Genomic DNA, 24,617 nt, shown 5'->3' with positions numbered 1-24,617 from the left:
GTGATTAAAAGGCACAAATTTCCAGTTACAAAATAAGTAAGCACAATATGTAAACATAATATAATGTACAACATAATGACTATACTTAACCCTACTATATAATACACACATATATATTAAGAGAGAAGATTCTTACAGTTTTCATGGCAAGGAAATTTTTCTTTGCTTTTCCTTTTTGTTCTATCTGTATGAGATAATGGATGCTAGCTAAAATCATTTTAGTAGAAATTTCACAATATATATAACTCAAACCATTATACTGTACACCTTAAACTTATACAGTGATCTCTGTCAATTATATCCCAAGAAATCTGGAAAAAAGTTAAGTAACTATTGAAGGAACATCTTGTTATTGTTATCCTATTAACCGAATATTCGCCAAATCTCCAATTGGCTTTGTGCACTACGGATAAAATGGAGCAGCTGAGGTAGACAAAACTCTCTTCAAGAAAATAATTGAAAAGGAGATAGAAAGAAATTATAGGCCCCCAATTTCAAGATGAATTAAGGATCTGGGAATCTAATGTACAGCATGGACCATAGTTAAGTACTGCATTGTATAACTGAAAGTTGCTAAGAAACAGATCTTAAATGTTTTTACCACAAAAATTTACAGTAAATATGTGTTTATGGATATGCTAATTAACCTTATTGTAATTATTTCATGACATACACATGCACTGAATTATCATATTGCACAATTTAAGCTTACCCAATGTTGCATGTCAAATATATCTTTAAAAAGTTTGGAAAAAATAGGTATATTAGTAAAAATAGGGGTTGTACCTGACAGGCATACAAGTAATCAGACTTTTGTGCTTCATATTGTCTCAAAAGTGAAGTGAAAATAATTTATAAATTGAGCTGCTCATGATAAAATTTGAGCTTAAAGTCAAAATTAGAATTTTGAAATAAGAACATAGAAATACATTCTCCATATGAGCTTGACATTTTTGTAATGAGTGAAGATCTTCCTAATAAGATTAGTAGTGATATTTAAAACAGTGATTTATTCTGGCATTGTACAATGAAATATGTAATGTTTGTAAGATTTATGCTACTCTGTGAGCCAATGTATTCCAAGTGTTCAAAACCTTATGTTACAAAACCATGAATCAGCAAAATCAAAGCCTCGTTCACCTCTGCACTGTGACACCATATGAGTTGCCACTGACATGTCAGGGACAGTTTATAAAATAATCAAGTTGCACAAGCCGCCAGTGTGCTGCTTTCTGCCCAAATATACACAGACATAGACTGAGCACAAGCAGCAGTGGTGGAGGGTAGATGATGGTCTGCTACAGTTCTGTGACACCCTAGTTATAGGCTCCCTATTCTGGAGATGCCTAAATGTGTAGCATCAGAGGGATTTTTGCTAACAGGCTTACGTTTTATTGATGCTCAATAAATTTTGGGGAATCTCTGTGGATTTTCTCAGCTGTGTCCACATTCGGTGGTAGGGGAATAGAGAGTGTGGTACTTCAGTCTTCATTTCATTGTAGCTTATCCAACTTTACTCCATTTTGCTTCTCTCCATAAGGCAACTATTAATAAGGAACATTTGAATTTTGACAATTTGGACTCTTTCCTAAGAACCGCTTCTGAGGCGTGGTGTCTGCCTTCTGAGGGGAGCTATTACTGGCTCGTGTATTGCTTGTATGAGAATCTGCTCCCAGCATATTTGGTTAGATGCGTCCCAATAGGTGCCATAGTTTATTTTTCTTGTACTTGCCTTCTTTTGAAATTCCATTGAGAATTGTTACTTAGGTTTCTTTAAATTAAGGTAAATATGTTGATGCCTTTTTTAACAATTTTAATTGAATATGGTTTCTTATGCCATAATTTAAAGCCAAAACCTTAAGAAAATATAATTATATTAGGAGTTATGTAGTTTATGGATTTCCTGTAATGTATATAAATAACTTTTCTAATTATTCATCAACTTGAAAATATACTGGATCTCCAGTGACCTAGGAAACACCTTTAAATAATTCTCTTTTTAAGTGCCACACACACATAGAAAAATACTAATTTCATTGCCAAGAAACACTTTTACATATTTAATTGATCTAAAATGGTGTGGTCAAAGAATATTTAACAGCCAGGAATTTGAAGAAGGCTGGCCTCCCTGTGGGCTAAAATTCCGTATTCCCCAGGGCTCGCCAGAGTTATGACTCTGATATTTGCTTCTTAAAGGTGAACCACGCATACAAATAACCCAGAAGCAGAATTGTTTGCATGATTTATAAGTGTGAACATCTCTGAAAATTTGCTACTTGAATTTTACTCACTGAAGAAAGAGGCACAATCACAAATAGTCAACTGCCTTCAAACTGCACAAAATAAATATACCTGTTAAGGAAGATAAGCTTCTTACTTCTGTTCTCAGGAATTTTTGGTAAGTCATAATTTATATGTTTCTTCAAAGTTGCTAATGAATACATCACTGAAATAGCTCTGGTATGTCTCAATATCTCTAGCATTATTTTCCCCCATATAAAACATCTGTTCTTATATCATATACTGAATGTTTCTGGTTCTAGATTTACTTTAGGTGATTAATTTTCATTCTAAAAATGGTCTCTGAAGATGTGAGATACATAGTCTTTGTCAAAAATATAAACTATACTGACAAAAAAATTCCCTTGGAAATGATGGACTGTAGGTATCACAGATGATATATTTCTTGAGCTATATATTAAACATAACACAGAAATGTGCAGGCTGATGATTTATCATGGACATTCATTGAAGTCAAATGATAAAAGGATACTTACCATGTGAACTTTGGACTTTGGATGATAATTATGTGTTAATGTAGGTTCATCATTTGGAACAAACACACCTCTTTTATGGGGGATGTTGACAATGGGGGAGGCTATGTATGTGTCGGGGCAGAAGGTACATGGAAATCTCTGTATCTTCTACACAGTTTTCTTGTGAACCAAAACTGCTTTAAAAAATAGTCTAGGAGAGTGGAGCCAAGATGGTGGTGTGAGTACAGCAGCGGAAATCTCCTCCCAAAACCACATATATCTATGAAAATATAACAAAGACAACTCTTCCTAGAATAGAGACCAGAGGACACAGGACAACATCCAGACCACATCCACACCTGTGAGAACCTGGTGCCTTGCGAAGGGAGTAAGATACAAGCCCCAGTCCCGCGGGATGCGAGCACCTCTCCCTCCAGCTCCTGGTGGGAGAAGAAGGGTCAGAGCGGGGAGGGAGAGGGAGCCCAGGACTGCTGAACAACCGGCCCCAGTCATCTGGACCACAGCACAGACAAAGTGCATGCGTGGGGTCCTGGATACTAGGGAAACAGGGCAGCAAAACCAGTGAGTGGGTACTAGTGGCCGGCACTGGAGAATAAAGAAAAGCGAGCGGCCTATTTTTTTTTTTTTGGCAAGTGCTTTTTGGAAGTCTTAAAGGGACAGGGACCCCAATACTAGGGAAACAGAGCAGCAAGACTGGTGAGTGGGTGCCTGAGGCTGGCGTCTGAGGACAAAGAAAAGTAAGCGGACTTTTTTTTCTTATTTATTTATTTAATTTTTTTTCTTTTTAAATTATTTATTTGATTTTTTTTTTGTTATTGTTTTGTTTTGGCGAGTGCTTTTAGGAAGTCTTAAAGGGGCAGGGTGAGACACTTAGTCCAGAGGTAGGGAATATGGGGACCTCTGGGCAATCTAACCCCCTGTGCAGCAGCGAGCACGGAGGCCCCTTACGGAGATAAATAGCCTCCCGGCTGCTCCACCTCCAATGTGGATCCACCATTTTGGAGTAGCAGCCTGAGCCAGGCCATGCCCACAGCAACAGTAGAGATAAAATCCATAGCAGCCGGGTAGGAAGCATAAGCCCTGTCTGCATGCAGCTGCCCAGAACAAGCCAATAGAGGTCGCTGTTCTCCTAGGAGAGGAAGGCCACAAACGAACAAGAAGGGAAGTTCTTCCAGCTGTCACTCATTCCAGCTCTGCAAACTATTTCTATCACCATGAAAAGGCAAAATTACAGGCAAACCAAGATCACAGAGGCAATGCCAGAGAAGGAAACAGACCTAATCAGTCTTCCTGAAAATCAATTCAAAATAAAAATCATAAACATGGTGACAGATATGCAGAGAAATATGCAAGAGCTAAGGGATGAAGTCCGGAGAGAGATCACACATGTCAGGAAGGAGATTATTGAAGTGAAACAAACTCTGGAAGGATTTATAAGCAGAATGGATAAGATGCAAGAGGCCATTGATGGAATAGAAACCAGAGAACAGGAACGCATAGAAGCTGACATAGAGAGAGATAAAAGGATCTCCAGAAATGAAACAATATTAAGAGAACTGTGTGACAAATCCAAAAGGAACAATATTCGTATTATAGGGGTACCAGAAGAAGAAGAGAGAGGAAAAGGAATGAAAAGTGTCTTTGAAGAAATAAATGCTGAAAACTTCCACAAACTGGAGTAGAAAATAATCAAACAGATGACAGAAACACACAGAATCCCCAACATAAAGGATCCAAGGAGGACAACACCAAGACACATAATAATTAAAATGGAAAATATCTAGGACAAGGAAAGAGTTTTAAAGGCAGCTAGAGAGAAAAAGGTCACCTATTAAGGAAAACCAATCAGGCTATCATCTGACTTCTCGACAGAAACCCTACAGGCCAAAAAAGAATGGCATGATGTATTTAATGCAATGAAACAGAAGGGCCTTGAAACAAGGATACTGTATTCAGCACGACTATCATTTAAATATGATGGCAGGATTAAACAATTACCAGACAAGCAAAAGCTGAGGGAATTTGCTTCCCACAAACCAGCTCTACAGGGCATCTTACAGGGACTGCTCTTGATGGGAGCACTTTTAAAAAGAGCACAGAACAAAACACCCAACATATGAAGAATTGAGGAGGAGGAATAAGAAGGGAGAGAAGAAAATAATCTCCAGATAGTGTACATAACAGCTCAATAAGAGAGCTAAGTTAGGCAGTAAGATACTAAAGAGGCTAAGCTTGAACCTTTGGTAACCATGAATGTAAAGCCTGCAATGACAATAAGTACATATCTCTCAATAGTCACCCTAAATGTAAATAGACTTAATGCATCAATCAAAAGACACAGAGAAATAGAATGGATAAAAAAGCAAGATGCATCTATATGCTGCTTACAAGAAACTCACCTTAAACCCAAAGACATGCACAGACTAAAAGTCATGGGATGAAAAACATATTTTAGGCAAACAACAGCGAGAAGAAAGCAGGGGTTGGAGTAGTAATATCAGACAAAATAGATTTCAAAACAAAGAAAGTAACAAGAGAAAAACAAGGACACTACATAATGATAAAGGGCTCAGGCCAACAAGAGGAAATAAGCATTCTAAATATATATGCACCCAACACAGGAAGACCAGCGTATGTGAAAGAAATGCTAACAGAACTAAAGGGGGAAATAGACTGCAATGCATTCATTTTAGGAGAATTCAACACACCACTCACCCCAAAGGATAGGTCCACCAGACAGAAAATATGTAAGGACACAGAGGCACTGAACAATACACTAGAACAGATGGACCTAATAGACATCTATAGAATTCTACATCCAAAAGCAGCAGGATATACATTCTTCTCAAGTGCACATGGAACATTCTCCAGAACAGACCACATACTAGCCCACAAAAAGAGCCTCAGTAAATTAAAAAATATTGAAATTCTACCAACTAATTTTTCAGACCACGAAGGTAAAAAACTAGAAATAAATTCTAGAAAGAAAACAAAAAGGCTCACAAACACATGGAGGCTTAACAACATGCTCCTAAATAATCAATGGATCAATGAACAAATTTAAATAGAAATCAAGGAATATATGGAAACAAATGACAACAACAACACAAAGACCCACTTCTGTGGGACGCAGTGAAAGCAGTCTTAAGAGGAAAGTATATAGCAATCCAGGAATATTTAAAGAAGGAAGAACAAAACCCAAATGAATAGTCTAATGTCACAGTTATCGAAACTGGAAAAAGAAGAACAAATGAGGCCTAAAGTCAGCAGAAGGAGGGACATAATAAAGATCAGAGAAGAAATAAACAAAACTGAGAACAAAAAAATAGCAAAAATCAATGAAACCACGAGCTGGTTCTTTGAGAAAATAAACAAAATAGATAAGCCCCTAGCTAGACTTATTAAGAGAAAAAGAGAATCAACACAAATCAATAGAATCAGAAGTGAGAAAGGAAAAATCACGACAGACTACACAGAAATACAAAGAATTATTAGAGACCTCTATGAAAACCTATATGCCAACTAGTTGGAAAACCTACAAGAAATGGACAACTTCCAAAAAAATACAACCTTCCAAGAATGACCAAGAAAGAAACACAAAATCTAAACAAACCAATTACCAGCAAAGTAATTGAAGCAGTGATCAGAAAACTACCCAAGAAAAAAACACCCGGGCCAGATGGGTTTACCTCAGAATTTTATCATACATACAGAGAAGATATAATACCCATTCTCCTTAAAGTTCTCCAAAAAACAGAAGAGGAGGGAATATTCCCAAATTTATTCTATGAAGCCAACATTACCTCATACCAAAAACAGGCAAAGACACCACCAAAAAAGAAAATTACAGACCAATATCCCTGATGAATGTAGATGCAAAAATACTCAATAAAATATTAGCAAACAGAATTCAAAAGTATATCAAAAGGATCATACACCATGACCAAGTGGAATTGATCCCAGGGATGCAAGGATGGTACAACATTCGAAAATCCATCAACATCATCCACTACATCAACAAAAAGAAAGACAAAACCCACATGATCATCTCCATAGATGCTGAAAAAGCATTTCACAAAATTCAACATCCATTCATGATAAAAACTCTCACTTACATGGGAATTGAGGGCAAGTATCTCAACATAATAAAGGTCATATGTGATAAACCCACAGCCAACATTATTCTGAACAGTGAGAAGCTGAAAGCTTTTCCTCTGAGATCGGGAAAAAGACAGGGATGCCCACTCTCCCTACTGTTATTTAAAATAACACTGGAGGTCGTAGCCAGGGCAATCAGACAATCAAAGAAATACAAGGAATCCAGATAGGTAAAGAAGAAGTTAAACTGTCACTATTTGCAGATGACATGATATTGTAGACAGAAAACCCTAAAGACTCCACTCCAAAACTACTAGAACTGATAGCGAAATACAGCACAGTTGCAGGATACAAAATTAATACACAGAAATCTGTAGCTTTCCTACACACTAACAATGAACCAATAGAAAGAGAAATCACGACAATTCCATTCACAATTGCATCAAAAAGAATAAAATACCTATGAATACACCTAACCAAAGAAGTGAAAGACTTCTATCCTGAAAAATACAAGTCACTCTTAAGAGGAATTAAAGGGGACACTAACAAATGGCAACTCAGCCCATGCTCCTGGTTAGGAGGAAATAATATCGTTAAAATGGCCGTCCTGCCCAAAGCAATTTACCGATTTCATGCAATCCCTATCAAATTACCAGCAACATTCTTCAATGAACTGGAACAAATAATTCAAAAATTCATATGGAAACACCAAAGAGCCGGAATAGCCCAAACAATTCTGAAAAAGAAGAATAAAGTAGGGGTGATCCTACTCCCCAACTTCAAGCTCTACTACAAAGCCATGATAATCAAGACAATTTGGTACTGGCACAAGAACAGAGCCACAGACCATTGGAACAGACTAGAGTCTCCAGACATTAACCCAAACATATATGATCAATTAATATTTGATAAAGGAGCCATGGACATACAATGGGTAAATGACAGTCTCTTCAACAAATGATGCTGGAAAAACTGGACAGCTACATGTAGGAGAATGAAACTGGACCATTGTCTAACCCCATATACAAAGTAAATTCAAAATGGATCAAAGACCTGAATGTAAGTCACGAAATCATAACCTCTTAGAAAAAACATAGGCAAAAACCTTTTAGACATAAACATGAGTGACCTCTTCTTGATCATATCTCCCCAGGCAATGAAAACAACATTAAAAATGAACAAGTGGGAGTATATTAAGCTGGAAAGCTTCTGTACAGCAAAAGACACACACCATCAATAGAACAAAAAAGTACCTTACAGTATGGGAGAATATATTTGAAAATGATAGATCCGATAAAGGCTTGACGTCCAAAATATATAAAGAGCTCACACACCTCAACAAACAAAAAACAAACAATCCAATTGAAAAATGGGCAGAGGAACTGAACAGACAGTTCTCCAAAAAAGAAATACAGATGGCCAACAGACACATGAAAAGATGCTCCACATCGCTAATTATCAGATAAATGCAAATTGAAACTACAATGAGGTATCACCTCACACCAGTAAGGATGGCTACCATCCAAAAGACAAACAACAACAAATGTTGGCAAGATTGTGGAGAAAGGGGCACCCTCCTATAGTGCTGGTGGGAATGTAAATTAGTTCACCATTGTGGAAAGCAGTATGGAGGTTCCTCAAAATGCTCAAAATATACTTACCATTTGACCCAGGAATTCCACTCCTAGGAATCTACCCTAAGAATGCAGCACTCAAGTTTAAAAAAGACAGATGCACCCCTATGTTTATCACAGCAATATTTACAATAGCCAAGAATTGGAAACAACCTAAGTGTCCATCAGAGATGATTGGATAAAGATGTGGTACATATACACAATGGAATATTACTCAGCCATAAGAAGAAAACAAATCCTACCATTTGCAACAACGTGGATGGAGCTAGAGGGTATTATTCTCAGTGATATAAGCCAAGTGGAGAAAGAGAAATACCAAATGATTTCACCTATCCATGGAGTATAAGAAAAAAGGAAAAACTGAAGGAACAAAGCAGCAGCAGAATCACAGAGCCCAACAATGGACTCTTACCAAAGAGTACCAAAGGGAAAAGGACTAGGGTGGAGGGGTGTGTAGGGAGGGATAAGGGGGACAGAGATGTAGGTAGTATTAAGATTAGCATGCATAATGTGGTGGGGTGGGAGAAAGGGGAGGGCTGTACAACACAGAGAAGACACGTAGTGATTCTACAACATTTTGCTATTCTGCTTGACAGTGACTGTAAAGGGTTTTATAGTGGGGACCTGGTACAGGGTAGAGCCTAGTAAGCAAAATATGCATCATGTAATTGTAGATTAATGATAACAAAAAAAAGGAAAGGGGGATTACTCCCTGATAGGATAAAACTAACTGTAAATGAACGATTAATGCATGCTTTAAATTTCCTTGTTTGGATCATTTAAAGGGTGTCAGATGATCAGCTTTGGAAGTACATTTTTCTGATAATATTCCTTTCTACTAAAAAAAAACGCAGTTCCTTCAGTTCCTGTGTGGTGACCTCCAATAAGTTTTTCACAATGGTATAAAGGGCATATGAAAATGTGGGCAAAGGGTCTATTTGTGTTTATACAGAGGATCAAATCCTAATTTGGCTACCCAGAAAACGAACTAACATACAATATGAAGAAGAAGTGCCAGCATCAACATACTCTGGAAGAGTCATTCCAGAAGATGATCATCAAAGAACTTCAACAAAGATCCTGGTGCTGTTGCAGTTGTAGCTGCATTCCTCCCACTGGTTCCTGGAATTGCCATTGGAATGAAGAAGGAGATATGTAAGCTGGCCTGTGCATACAGTAAAACAACAAATTTGACTGGATCTATAGTGTTGGAATTCAACCAAGAATTAGGAGAAGTGTAAGTTGCAGTGCTCCAAAATCTTGAGATACAGACTATCTACTGTTAAAAGAACATATGGGATGTCAACAGTTCCCAGGAATGTGTTGTTTTAATTTGTCTGATTTTTCTCAAACTATTCAAATTAAGTTAGACAATATCCATCATATCATACATAAGTTTTCACAAATGTTTAGGGTGCCTAACTGGTATTCCTGGTTTCACTGGAGATGGCCAGTAATTGTATATCTGCTTTGGTTATGTAGCAGTATTCCTATTATGTTAATGTGTGTGCACGATCTAAGACGAAGTTTAAAGCCTATTCACGCTTATGTTACTCTACAAGAAGATATGTCAAAGAAATTATCAATCTTCCCATGTTTTCTTCTGTCTGCTACTTCTATAGCCTTTCTTCTTCCTTCCTAATTACAACCCTTAAATAGAATTCGTACCTCACATCAAATTTACCAAGTATCATAATTCTTTCAAGTGGTAAAGATACCTCAAGACAAATGCTGGGCATAGAAGCCACAGGGCATAAATCTACGAGGAAGTAAAAAGCTGACGTTTTCAAAGAATATTTCTTCACTCTCACTTACCAACTTCACATTTTCCTGTATGGCCCCAGAAGATGACTGGTTAGCCAGAGACGGGTAACATTCCTGAAGGGAGGAACAACCTAAGACAGGCACAGTCACAGGGGGGCCATCAGGTGAGAAAATGGGGATCAACAGAGTGAGGCTTAGTACCTCACCCACCCTGTTTTGAGAGAAATCTTCTGCGTCCGTGGATGTTTTGTTGCCCTTGTCTAGCTTGGATTAATACTTAGTCTATAGGCACACACCTGATCATCTACATTTCCTTTCTTACAGCACTAAACTGTGTTTTCTACTTTTATCTTGCATCTACCTACCACTTCAGCATTTTATTAAAAAAATAAGAAGAAGAATATTAAGGGAGAAATGTGGGATTCACATATAAATCAAGTATAAAAATCAAATGAATAATCATATTTGACCTGATTGATAATAGTTCATGATGCATTAACAAAAACTGAAGTTCTGTGATATGGCTGCCCTTGCACTGTTCACCATGTAAGAACTTATTCACTATGTAAGAACTTGTTCACCAGGTAAGAACTTGTTCGTTATGCTTCAGAAGATTGGAGACTGTTGAGAATTAGACTTAGGGTGGAATAATGATTGTGCATTGAGTCCCCTATACAGAATTTTATTGTTGTTAACAGCCATTTGATCAATAAATATGAGACATGCCCTCTCAATAAATAAATAAATAAATAAATAAATAAATAAATAAATAAATAAAATTAGTCTAATAAAATGTAAGATACTTCTTAAAAATTGAAAGAAATGTTGAGATATATGGTGCAGTTACATAATTCTGAGGGAGCTCAGGGTCAATATGAACTTTGTTAAGTAAAACTTTCTAGAGCAGCTGGACACAAAATGGGAGACATGAAAGTCATCCCAGTCTTCTATTACATGAAAGTGCATAACATCTACCGATATATAAATGGACTAAGGCTGGGAAGGAGATTCTGGAAATTCTGTCATTTACCCCACAGTGTGAATACATGTGGATAGATAAACAGATACAATTATATTTTTTGTTAAAGAGCTAATATGTTTTTATTTTATTATTTTTATTTTGGTATCATTAATCTACAATTACAGAAAGAACATTATGTTTACTAGGTTCCCCCCTTCACCAAGTCCCCCCCACTTATCCCTTCACAGTCACTGTCCATCTGCATAGTAAGATGATGTAAAATCACTACTTGTCTTGTCTGTGTCGCTCAACCCTCCCCATTCACCCCACACACTATACTTGCTAATCATAATGCCCTCTTTCTTCTTCCCCACCCTTATCCCTCCCTTACCACCCATCTTCCCCAGTCCCTTTCCCTTTGGTAACTATTAGTCCATTCTTGGGCTCTGTGATTCTGCTGCTGTGTTATTCCTTCAGTTTTCCTTTGTTTTTATACTCCACATATGAGTGAAATCATTTGGTACATGACCTTCTCTGCTTGGTTTATTTCCCTAAGTAAAATACACTCTAGCTCCATCTGTGTTGTTTCAAATTGTAGGATCTAATTTTTTTCTTATGGCTGCATAATATTCCATTGTGTATATGTACCACATCTTCTTTATCCATTCATCTATGGATGGATATTAAGGTTTTTCCAAATTATGGCTATTTTAACCACTGCAGCAATAAACATAGCAGTGCATCTGTCTTTTTCAAACTGGAGTGCTGCATTCTTAGGGTAAATTCCTAGAAGTGGAATTCCTGGGTCAAAAGGTATTTCGATTTTGAGCATCCTGCTTTCCACAATGGTTGAACTAGTTTACATTCCCACGAGCAGTGTAGGAGGGTTCCCTGTTCTCCACAACCTCGCCAACATTTGTTGTTGTTTGTCTTTTTGAAGATGATGATCCATACTGGTGTGAGGTGATATCTCATTGTGCTTTTAATTTGCATTTCTCTAATGATAAGTGATGTGGAGCATCTTTTCATTTGCCCTTAGGCCATCTGGATTTCTCCTTTTGAGAACTGTCTATTCAGCTCCTCTGCCCACTTTTTAATTGCATTATTTAATTTTTGTTTGTTGAGGTGTGTGAGCTCTTCATATATTTTGAATGTCAATCCTTAATCTGATCCATCATTTATGAATATGTTCTCCCATACTGTAGGGTACCTTTTTGTTCTATTGATGGTGTCCTTTGCTGTGCAGAAGCTTTTTAGCTTGATATAGTCCTAACTTGTTCATTTTTGCCTTTGTTTCCTTGTCTGGGGAGATATGTTCATGAAGTCACTCATGTTTATGTCCATGAGACTTTTGCCTATGTTTTTTTCTAAGAGTTTTATGGTTTCATGACTTGCATTCAGGTATTTGATACATTTTGAATTTACTTCTGTGTATGGGGTTAGACAGTGATCCAGTTTCATTCTCTTACATGTAGCTGTCCAGTTTTGCCAGCACCATCTGTTGAAGAGGCTGTCATTTCCCCATTGTCTGTTCATGGTGACATTATCAAATATTAATCGGCCATATATAATTGGGTTAATGTCTGGAGTCTCTATTCTCTTCCACTGGTCTGTGGCTCTGTTCTTGTGCCAGTATCAAATTGTCTTGATTACTGGGCTTTGTAGTGGAGCTTGAAGTTGGGGAGCGGAATCTCCCCCAATTTATTCTTCCTTCTCAGGATTGCTTTGGCTCCACAGGGTCTTTGACTGTACCATATGAATTTTTGAACCATTTGTTTCAGTTCATTGAAAAATGCTGTTGGTAATTTGATAGGGATTGCATCAAATCTGTATATTGCTTTTGGCAAGATGCTCATTTTGACGATATTAATTCTTCCGAGCCAGGAGCATGGGATGAGTTTCCATTTGTTAATGACCTCTTTAATTTCTCTTAAGAGTATCTTGTAGTTTTCAGGGTATAGGTCTTTCACTTCCTTGGTTAGGTTTATTCCTAGGTATTTTATTCTTTTTGATGCTATTGTGAATGGAATTGTTTTCTGATTCTTATTTCTATTAGTTAATTGTTAGTGTATAGGAAAGCTACAGATTTCTGTGTGTTAATTTTGTATCCTGCAACTTTGCTGAATTCTGATATTAGTTCTAGTAGTTTTGTTGTGGAGTCTATAGAGTTTTTATGTACAATATCATGTCATATGCAAATAGTGATAGTCTGACTTCTTTACCAATCTGGATTCATTGTATTTCTGTGTTTTGTCTGATTGCCGTGGCTAGGACCTCCAGTACCACGTTGAATAACAGTGGGGATTGTGGGCATCCCTGTCTTGTTCCCAATCTCAGAGGAAAACCTTTCAGCCTCTCACTGTTCAGTATGATGTTAGCTGTGGTTTTATCATATATGGCCTTTATTTTGTTGAGGTACTTGCCCTCTATGACCATTTTGTTGAGTTTTTATCATGAATGGATGTTGAATTTTATCGACTGCTTTTTCAGCATCTATGTAGATGATCATGTGGTTTTTGTCTTTCTTTGTGTTGATGTGGTGGATGATGTTGATGGATTTTCGAATGTTGTACCATCCTTGCATCCCTGGGATGAATTCCACTTGGTCCTGGTGTATGATCCTTTTGATGTATTTTTGAATTTTTTTGTTAATATTTTATTGAGTATTTTTGCATCTACATTCATCAGGGATATTGGTCTGTAGCTTTCTTTTTTGGTGAGCTCTTTGCCTTGTTTTGGTATTAGGGTGATGTTGACTTCATAGAAGGAGATTGGGAGTATTCCCTCCTCTTCTGTTTTTTGTAAAAATTTAAGGAGAATGGTTTTTATGTCTTCTCTGTATGTCTGATAAAATTCTGAGGTAAATCCATCTGGCCCGGGGATTTTGTTCTTTTGTAGTTTTTTTATTACTGCTTCAATTTCTTTGCTGGTCATTGGTTTGTTTAGATTTTGTGTTTCTTCATTGGTCATTCTTGGAAGGTTGTATTTTTTTGGAAGTTGTCCATTTCTTCTAGGTTTTCCAGCTTGTTGTCATATAGGTTTTCATAGTAGTCTTTAATAATTCTTTGTATTTCTGTGGAGTCTGTCGTGATTTTTCTTTCTCATTTCTGATTCTGTTGATATGTGTTGACTCTCTTTTTCTCTTAATAAGTCTGGCCAGAGGCTTATCTATTTTGTTTATTTTCTCAAAGTACCAGCTCTTGGTTTCATTGATTTTTCTATTGTTTTATTCTTCTCAATTTTATTTATGTCTTCTCTGATCTTTATTATGTCCCTCCTTCTGCTGACCTTAGGCCTCATTTGTTCTTCTTTTTCCAATTTTGATAATTGTGACATTAGATCATTCATTTGGGATTGTTCTTCCTTCTTTAAATATGCCTGGATTGCTATATACTTTCCTCTTAAGACTGCTTTCACTGTGTCCCACAGAAGTTTGGCTTTTTGTTTTTGTTGTCATTTGTTTCCATATATTGCTGGATCTCCATTTTAATTTAGTTGTTGATCCATTGATTATTTAGAAGCATGTTGTTAAACCTCCATGTGTTTGTGAGCCTTTTTGTATTCTTTGTAGAATTTATTTCTGGTCTGAAAAGTTGGTTGGTAGAATTTCAATATTCTGTAATTTACTGAGGTTCCTTTTGTGGCCTAGTATATGGTCTATTCTTGAGAATTCTCCTTATGCACTTGAGAAGAATGTGTATCCTGTTGCTTTTGGATGTAGAGTTCTATAGATGTCTATTAGGTCCATATTTTCTAGTGTGTTGTTCAGTGCCTCTGTGTCCTTACTTATTTTCTTTCTGGTGGATCTATCCTTCGGAGTGAGTGGTATGTTGAAGTCTCTCAAAATGAACGCATTGCATTCTATTTCCTCCTTTAATTCTGTTAGCATTTCTTTCACAGATGTTTATGCTCCTCCATTGGGTGCATATATGTTTGTAATGGTTATATCCTCTTTTTGGACTGAGACATTTATGATTTTGTAGTGTTCTTCTTTATCTCTTGTTACTTTGTTTTGAAGTCTATTTTGTCTGATACTAGTATTGCAACACCTGCTTTTTTCTCCCTGTTGTTTGCATGAAATATCTTTTTCCATCCCTTGACTTTTAATCTGTGCATATCTTTGGGTTTGAGGTCAGACTCTTGTAAGCAGCATGTAGATGGGTCTTGCTTTTTTATCCATTCTATTACTCTGTGTCTTTTGATTGGTGCATTCAGCTCATTTATATTTAGGGTGATAATTGAAAGATATGTACTTATTGCCATTGCAGGCTTTAGAATCTTTGTTCCCAAAGCTTCAAGGTTAGCTTCTTTATTACCTTACTGTGTAACTTAACTAACTTATTGCCTTATTATATACAGTCTGATGATTGTTCATTTCTCTCCCTTTTTATTTCTCTTCCTCCATTCTTCATATGTTGGGTGTTTTGTTCTGTGCTCTTTTTAGGAGTGCTCCCATCTAGAGCAGTCCCTGTAAGATGCCCTGTAGAGGTGGTTTGTGGGAGTCAAATTCCCTCAGCTTTTGATTTTCTGGGATTTGTTTAATCCCTCCATCATATTTAAATAATAATCATGCTGGATACAGCTTCGTTGGTTCAAGGCCCTTTTGTTTCATTGCATTAAATATATCATTCCATTCTCTTCTGGCCTGTATGGTTTCTGTTGTGAAGTCTGATAATAGCCTGATGGGGTTTCCTTTGTAGGTGCCCTTTTTCCTTGCTCCAACTGCCTTTAATCCTCTGTCCTTGTCCTTGATCTTTGACATTTTAATTATTATGTGTCTTGGTGTCGTCCATTTGGGTCCCTTCTGTTGGGAGTTCTGTGTGCTTCCGTAGTCTGAGCAACTATTTCCTCCCTCAGTTTGGGGAAGTTTTCAGCAATTATTTCTTCAAAGACACTTTCTATCCCTTTTCCTATCTCCTCTTCTTCTGGTACTCCTATAATGCAGATATTGTTCCTTTTGGATTAGTCACACAGTTCTCTTAATGTTGTTTCATTTCTGGAGACCCTTTTATCTCTCTCTGCATCATCTTCTGTGTGTTCCTGTTCTCTGGTTTCTAATCCATTAATGGCCTCTTGCATCCCATCCATTCTGCTTTTAAGTCCTCCCAGAAATTGTTTTATTTCTGTTAACTCCCTCTGTACTTGCTCCTTTAGCTCTTGCATATTTATCTGCAGATCTATCAGCATGTTTATGATTTTTATTTTGAATTCTTTTTCAGGGAGACTGGTTAGGTCTGTCTCTGTAGATCCTCTCTCAGGATTTGTCTGGACTGTATCGGACTGGACTATATTTTTCTGCCTTTTCATGGTGATAGCAGTGGCTGTAGTCAGGTTGTGGGTGTGTCAGCTGGGAGAAGAAAGTCCTTTCCTGCTTCCTGGATGCCTTGCCCTTCTCTGCTGCCTGGAGCAGCACACCAGGTTAATCCACTAATGTACTGTGTGCGGGGTCTCTGTCAGAGCAGCAAGGTGCCTATGGGGACTTCCAGGCACGCCAGATGCACTCTTCCATGCTAGTGGCACCCCTGCCGGGCAGCTGTGCACCAGCACCGGCCTTTGGTTCTGGCCTGGGCAACTGTGTGATATTCTGGTTAGCTGTTGTGAGGGTGGATGCTCCTGGGCTGTTCCTCAGCCACTGCTGCCAGCTCCCACTGGCCACTCCTGGCCCCCTCTTGTGCTGCCACTGCCGGCACACACAGGCTGCTCCTGGGCCACTTAGTCACCACTGAAGGAGGCTCACAAGGGCCCCTCCTGGTCCTCTATAGTGCCACCAGCATGCACAGGCTGCTCCCATTGCCCTGTCGATGATGCCCCCAGCATGTGCTGCCGCTCTCCCACTACTGAGCTGGTGTGCTGGGGTCCATGCCAGTTGGGGGAGCAACTGTCAGGCTGCTCATTGCCATGAGGGGCTTCAGAGATGTGCTTCCGCCCAGGGAGTTAGGGCATCTCAGGTTCCCTGGGATTCCCAGCTGCTGGCAAAGTGTGCCAGGACGAATTTATCCAGCTGTTGGGTCCCTGTCTCTTTAAGAACGGCAAAAAGCACTCACTTTTCTTTTGTGTCAGTGGCGCTGGTTGCAGGGACCTGCCCACAGATTTTACTTTTCCATTTCTCTTACATCCAGCACCAAATGCACCTTGTGTCTGCACTCCGGGTGATGATTTCTAGAGATGGTTGTTTAGCAGTCCTGGGCTTTCACTCCCTCTCCATTCCAACTCCTTTCTTCCCACCGGGTTCTGGGGTGGGAGGTACTCAGGTCCCACCAGGCCGGGGCTTGTGTCTTACCCACTTTGTTTTATGTTGAGTTCTCACAGATGTAGATGTAACCTGGCTGTTGTACTGTATCCACTGGTATCTCTTTTAGGAATAGTTGTATTTATTGTATTTTCATAATTACATATGTTTTGGGGAGGAGATTTCCACTGAACTACTCATGCTGCCATCTTGGCTCTACCCATGATGTGTATGTAGGATTTTGATGTTCCTTTTCACACGCTCAAAATTTTAACTTTCGCACAATAAGTGAATAATGATAAATTACAAATTGGAAAGAGACATTAGATAACTTGGAGTGGATGAATGGGTTAAAAAAGAAAGGCCCAACTACATGATTCCCACAAGAGAGTCACTGTAGCCCAAAGACACATATTGCCTTAAAGTGAGGAGATGCAAAACTATATTCCATACAAATGGAAACCACAAAAGAATAAGGGGTGGGTTGTACAGTTATCAAAGGATATAAGCTTTGTCAAAAACTCATAGAAACTAAGAAAGTCACTATATGAGAAATAGTCAATAAAGTGGAAAATAAAATAATCATAAATTATAGACATTCCAGTATATCCACTGTGTGGGCCACCATATCCATTCATCTGTGATGCACACTTAAAAGTGGTTTCCATGCCTTGGAGGGGGTAAATAACACTGAAGTGACACGCAGGTACCTCTAACTTTCATGATAGGGACTTAATTTCCACCATGTACATGTCCAGAAGAGGAATTGCTGGGTCATTGGTTGTCTTAGTTTTAATTTTTGGGTGCTACCATATTGTTTTGACTTGTGTCTGTGCCAATTTACCTTCCCAACTAGATTGTACTAGGTGCACTTTTTATCCACACCCACAGCAACCCTTACAATCTTCTGAATTTTGGTAATAGCCCATGTAATATTTGTGAGGTAATATTGTAGGTTTGATTTGAATTTTCATAATGTAAGTGCTATTAAGCACCTCTTCATAAAATTATTGGCTGCCTGTGTGCCTTCTGTTGAAAAATGTCAACTGAGATATATGCTCATTTTAAACAGTTTGTTTGATTTGCTGTTGAGTCTTAAGTGTTCTATACATTTATTTGGATGAAGTTTGCATGGGGAGACTATGCATTTCTTCTGCTCTAATGACATTTTGGGTGTGCAATAGTCTTTACCTTGATGTTACTTCAAATCTATACTACATGGACTCTTCATTGCTTTGTCCCTCTTCCAGCTCACTCCCCTGACACCAAGACCATCTCAACCCACACACAAGAGAAAGGTATCCTGTCTGGTCTCATGGGCTTAATCAACATACTGAAGCCCCTTAGTTTCTAAGCCACATCACCACTGGATTCTCTCCAATCCTGCCTTCCTTGTGGTTCCAGGCCTTGAAAAGTAGTGAAATGTTAGGATGCTGGTTGGACTCAGAGTCCACATTGTGCCAGGAGGTGAAGCATTGCTCAAATCTGCCACTGTTTCCCATGTTCACTGAGACAGAAAGCTGTGTCTCCATTCTAAGGTTGGTATCCAAATGTAACTGTATGTTTTAATCTTTTCAGAATTATTGGAGCAATGTAGAACAATGCTTTCATACCCAAATATAAAAGTGACTCGCATGTGATAAAAAAAAAGAGCAAACATCTCAATTTTCATTCAGTGCATTGTAGGCTGACACATAATACCCATGAAAGTATAAAACTCCCTAAGCTGATGTGGAGAAAACTTTGGCCATTGGTTTAGAATGGGGGAATGTATATAAAAAATTAAGGTCTCAGATTCAGTTTCCAAGAGAACTTCTTGATACATCTTTTTGATAGAAAACTAGGACAACCATATGATCCAGCAATCCCTCTTCTGGACATGTACATGGTGGAAATTAAGTCCCTATCATGAAAGTTAGAGGTACCTGCGTGTCACTTCAGTGTTATTTACCCCCTCCAAGGCATGGAAACCACTTTTAAGTGTGCATCACAGATGAATGGATATGGTGGCCCACACAGTGGATATACTGGAATGTCTATAATTTATGATTATTTTATTTTCCACTTTATTGACTATTTCTCATATAGTGACTTTCTTAGTTTCTATGAGTTTTGGACATTTTCTATGAGTTTTGACAGTTTCTATGAGTTTAGTCCTGTTTTGCAGATGATGATCCATAAAGTGGGAAGGTCCACACGAGGTTTCATTTCTTTGTTAGGTGACTGGAAGAGGCAATATCTGAAATGCCAGGAACTCTGTCTCCACTAAAGAATAAAATCAGTGTGGGGCATTGTAAATCAGACACCCACTAGGTGGGATAAGCCAGTCCTTATGCTAGCATTTTCATGGCATGAAATATTATTGATTTCTTACTAAGTGCACATAATTTTAATACATTGTATCTGTCAATAAATATTTGTAGCTTATCACATTACCTTCTCAGTGTCACAGAGACATACCATGGAGCCCGAATCTATGAAGGAATATGTGTAGTTTAGTCATTACCTCTATAGGCACATGGATGGTGGCCTCCTTCACTGCTGCCATCCTCACCTTGACAAACCTCTATGGAAAATCCTAATATACCCCTTATTTTATTATTGGATATCTTGATATTTGAAAGACTAATTATGGATATTTCAACCTTTTGTTAATATAGGAACATATTTGGAGAACATAAGCAGCCCTGGAAAAGCATCAAGGAAACTGAGGACAAGTATTGAGTTTCAAATTTTTAAAAATCTATATATAATAAGATGAATCTCAGAAAAAATAATAACATTAGGTTAAAATCGCAAAACACTGAAGATAACGTATATTATATGATAGCATTGATAGGGAGCCCATGATAATAGAAGACGAAGCATATACTTCCATATGAATTTTAGGATAAGCTATGAAGGTTCTCTAAAATGCCTCTTGGGATTTGCATTCAAAATGAATTTACAAATGTAACATTCTAATTGGCTTTGTTAGTGTACAAGAATGCCACTGATTTTTTAAAATGTTGATCTTGGACCCAACAACGTTGTTGGATTCTCATATTCATTCTAATGCAATATTTATCATTTATCATGGATTTTATATGTCGCCAATCATCACCTACCCAAAAAAGAGAGATGATTTTGTCTTTCACTGATTGTGACTTCTTTTCTTCATGTCATACTAAAATGCTAAGTAAATGATTGCCTAGCTAATGATGATAATGGGTACCCTATAGTCACACTGTTAAATGTATTAGAAAAATAACAAAAAACACCCTAGATGCCTGAAAACAGGAAAATCTTTCTGAAAAATGGTGCATTGTTTTAATGTCATGTTCCCATTGAAAAAGTGCATGAAAGACATTTAATTGATTTTTAGCACAATAAAATGCAACACAAAATAAAATATTACACAGTTAGATAAAATAATAGAGAGGTTTTTCCCTGGCTCAGATTACAGAAGATTCGTACTGATTCAATTTTTATATTTCATCAATTTTGTAAGTGACACTTTCTCCTACATAAAAATTTATTATTTGCTTTCATTGTAAAAACAGCAATACTACATTCCACAAAATGGTTTAAATGCATTTTAGGATTCATTGGCTTTCGATACATGTAATTTCACTTGCAAAGCTGTTTTTTCTGTGTAGTTGGGACATGGAGGCACTTTCTCCCAGTAGCTCATGTGTGCTTGATTTACAGCAGTGACACTTGGGAACACACCATGGATGTGATGATCAACTACACAGGAGTCACTGAGTTTCACCTTCTGGGATTCTCTGAGGACCTGAGGAGGCAAAACCTTATTGTATTCCTGTTCCTTGTGGCTTACCTAGCATCTCTGTTAGAAAATGGACTCATAATCATCGTCATTATGTCAGACCCTCAAGTTCACACACCAATGTATTTCTTCATGAAGAATCTGACACACATAGATCTCTACTACATTTCTGTCACTGTTCCTAAATTTCCTCTCTACTCCCTGATGAACAGGAACACAATATCCTTCCTTCGATGTGTTTTCTAGGTGCTGTTCTTTGCAGGTTTTCGTGCTGCTGAATTTGCCATCCTCACAATGATGTCCTATTAACGCTATGTGGCCATCTGCCATCCGTTACACTATGAGAACATCATGAATAAGGGGACCTGTGGGCGGATGGTGCTGGCTTCATATCTCAGTGCACTGGTTTATGGAACTATGCACGCTTCAGCGATATTTTCAACAAATTTCAGTTCCAATAAAATACATCATTTCTTCTGTGATATCCCTCAGATTATGGCGATCTCAGACCCCAAAATGAACATAGATGAAGCTTCAGTGATATTAACAGGCGTAATTATGACAATAATGTGTTTCACCTCCATTTTTTATTCCTATGTCAACATCTTCTCTGCTGTCCTAAAGATCTCCAAGGAGGGAAGGTCCAAAACCCTGTCCACATGCATCCCTCATCTGGTGGTTGTGGCACTGTTCACTTTCGCAGCTGCCTTGGCCTACTTGAAGCCGCCCTCCCCCTCTCAGACCATCCTGGACCTCCTTTGGTCTGTTTCTTATATTGTGTTGTCTCCAATCATGAACCCCATCATATACAGCCTGAGAAATAAGGATATGAAGGCAGCTCTGGAAAGAGTTCTGATTAAAGAAGAACAGAATATATTTTAACTACATTTGAGAGTGCTGGTGAAATAATACATTTCTTAAACTCTAACAGAGGTGCATGCTTCATATTGGACATCAGTGAGGCAGAGAAGTGTTTTACAATTTATGTTGTCACAAAATCATCACAGGATGATGATTCATAGTTGATCCTTGATTAATGATCCTTAATTGAATCTTGCAGTATGAAAGTGGTTGGAACAATGTTTCTGAAAGAATATTCGAGTCACTGATGGAGCCCATTTACAGGTTAGTCCCAATTTAGTGGGATTAGAAGGAGGAGGGTGAGTTATTTGGCTTTCTCTCTTTAGAACCACGAGTCTAAAAAAATCAGGGTCCTCTGGGTATTGCGAATTCTTTAGCAAAGGGCATCTAGTTCATTCTGAGTTGTTCCAGAAAGCTCCATCATCACTTTCATTAGTGGAGCAGAAGGATTCATTGCGAAACCGCAAGTGTCCACAGAAAGTGCCATAGAATCAGACTGTAATGTAGCAAAGATGAGGAGTGACTTAACCAATCCATCTGCCTATTGTTTTATTTTGTAGTTCATGAACCATTCTGTCTGCTGAAAATAGAAATTGTTAAAAACAGGATGTATTCTCTCACACATGCATTTCACACATTTTCCCTGTTCCTAGTAGTACCTACAACAACATAGAACTCTCACATCTAGTTTCAGTGATAAAAGCCACATTTTCAGCAATCTATGTTTTGTACGACATTGCAGTGAGGCCCTGTCTACAGCATCCTACAGGAATTCCCTAACTCGTCTATTCTGTAATTGTTGATAGAGATCAGGTGGCTGCACAAACCACAAGGGTGAGCCCCTGGTTGAGCCTGAGAGCTGGAGATTCTCAGATGGCCCCGCAAGCTGGGCCAGGCCATGTATCATGGTTCAGCTCTCCAGTTCATCTGCACTAGTTACTAAGTGAATAAAGCCACCATTACATTGAGTATAACACCTGCCTCTCATTATTACTAATCACTATATTTATTCCTGGTGATACAACGTAGCATATGAAAATACTCAAACATTCTATGTGCATATTGTTTCATGTAAAATGATTAATTTATCTTTCTTTAAGTTGATGTTAGCTCTGAAAAAAATGCACTTTCTCTGGACAGAATACTTATTTATTGACTTGTTTTTACATTTTGTGAAGTACATACAATAAAATGCACAAATTCTAGAGTACAATTAAATGAATTCAGATATGCAGATATACACTCAGGTCACCACCCTCCAGATCAAGATGTGAAGTAATAGCAGAATCTTTGTCCCTTCCCTTAGCTCACCAGTCCCCTCACCACCCTCCCCTGTGGCAACCACCAGTGTCTTCTCTGTCCAAGTGATGGATTGAAATTCATAATCAAGATGATAATGCAGACCTCTCTGGTTGACATTGAGAAATGCATTGGTGACTCTCCTTCAAAACCGCACTGTGAACATCTCTGCACGGACCTGTTTGGCAGTGGAGGTGGGTATATATCTGAAGGAATCGAAGTCACTGTGTCAAAGAGATATCTGCCCTCTGTGTGCATTGCGGCCCTATTTACAACAGCAAGAAATGCTAACAACAGATGTTTCCATCAACATTTAAGTTCTAAGAAATTGTAATATATAGCACACACAGTGGAATGTGATAATGCCCTAAATAAGGAAATATTGCCATTTGTGACATCATGGGTAAACATGACGGATATTCTGCTTTTTGAAAGAAGTCACACAGAAAGAAATATTATATTTGTTCACATCCATGTGGAATATAAATAAAAATAAAATGATTCACAGCAACTAGGCATGCATTGTGTATGCTAGGGCTGGATATGGGAATGTGAGGCAAGATGAAGGGGGTCAAAGTACCGAATTCCAGGTATAAGTTCACTAAATCTTGGAGATTAGTATACAGCTTCTGACAACAGTTAATATGTATGCATTGTATTCTTGTAACTTGCTAAAAGAATATATTTCAAACCTTCTCATTACAATAAAAATATGGTTATGATGTGCAGTGCTGGATATGGTAGCTCACATCCGGTAATCATTTTGTAATATGTACACTCATCCAATCATCCCATTTTACACCTACGTGTATATGTGTCCATTATATTTGAGTATGGCTGGGTGATAATGATCACTAAATATGTTCCTGAATCAACGCAAGTGAATTCAGGAGGGCCTGAGTTTGATTTGGCTCCAGAGTTTACTTGTGCAAAAGAGCAATTTTCTTAACTTCTACCTTTACCTTTCTGTTGAAAACATATTCTATCTGTACGAGGTACTGTGATTCCACAGTAAGTTGGCAAGTGTCACCTTCCTGGAATCAAATAAGCAAGCATAATCTTCCTCTATTTATATGATAAATTAAAATGTCTGTCATAATAAAAATTATATGAAAATCATGAGTTATTTATTCCAGTGTGGTTAACAAACAGAAAATTGTTTATTAAAAGATCAGTGGTACAACACGTGAAAACCATCCTAGATATCTAACTGCACTATCTCTTA

Source organism: Manis javanica, chromosome 14 (assembly GCF_040802235.1).
Source record: "Manis javanica isolate MJ-LG chromosome 14, MJ_LKY, whole genome shotgun sequence".
In the NCBI taxonomy this organism is placed as follows: domain Eukaryota; kingdom Metazoa; phylum Chordata; class Mammalia; order Pholidota; family Manidae; genus Manis; species Manis javanica.
Note: the sequence above shows the minus strand (reverse complement) of the source record.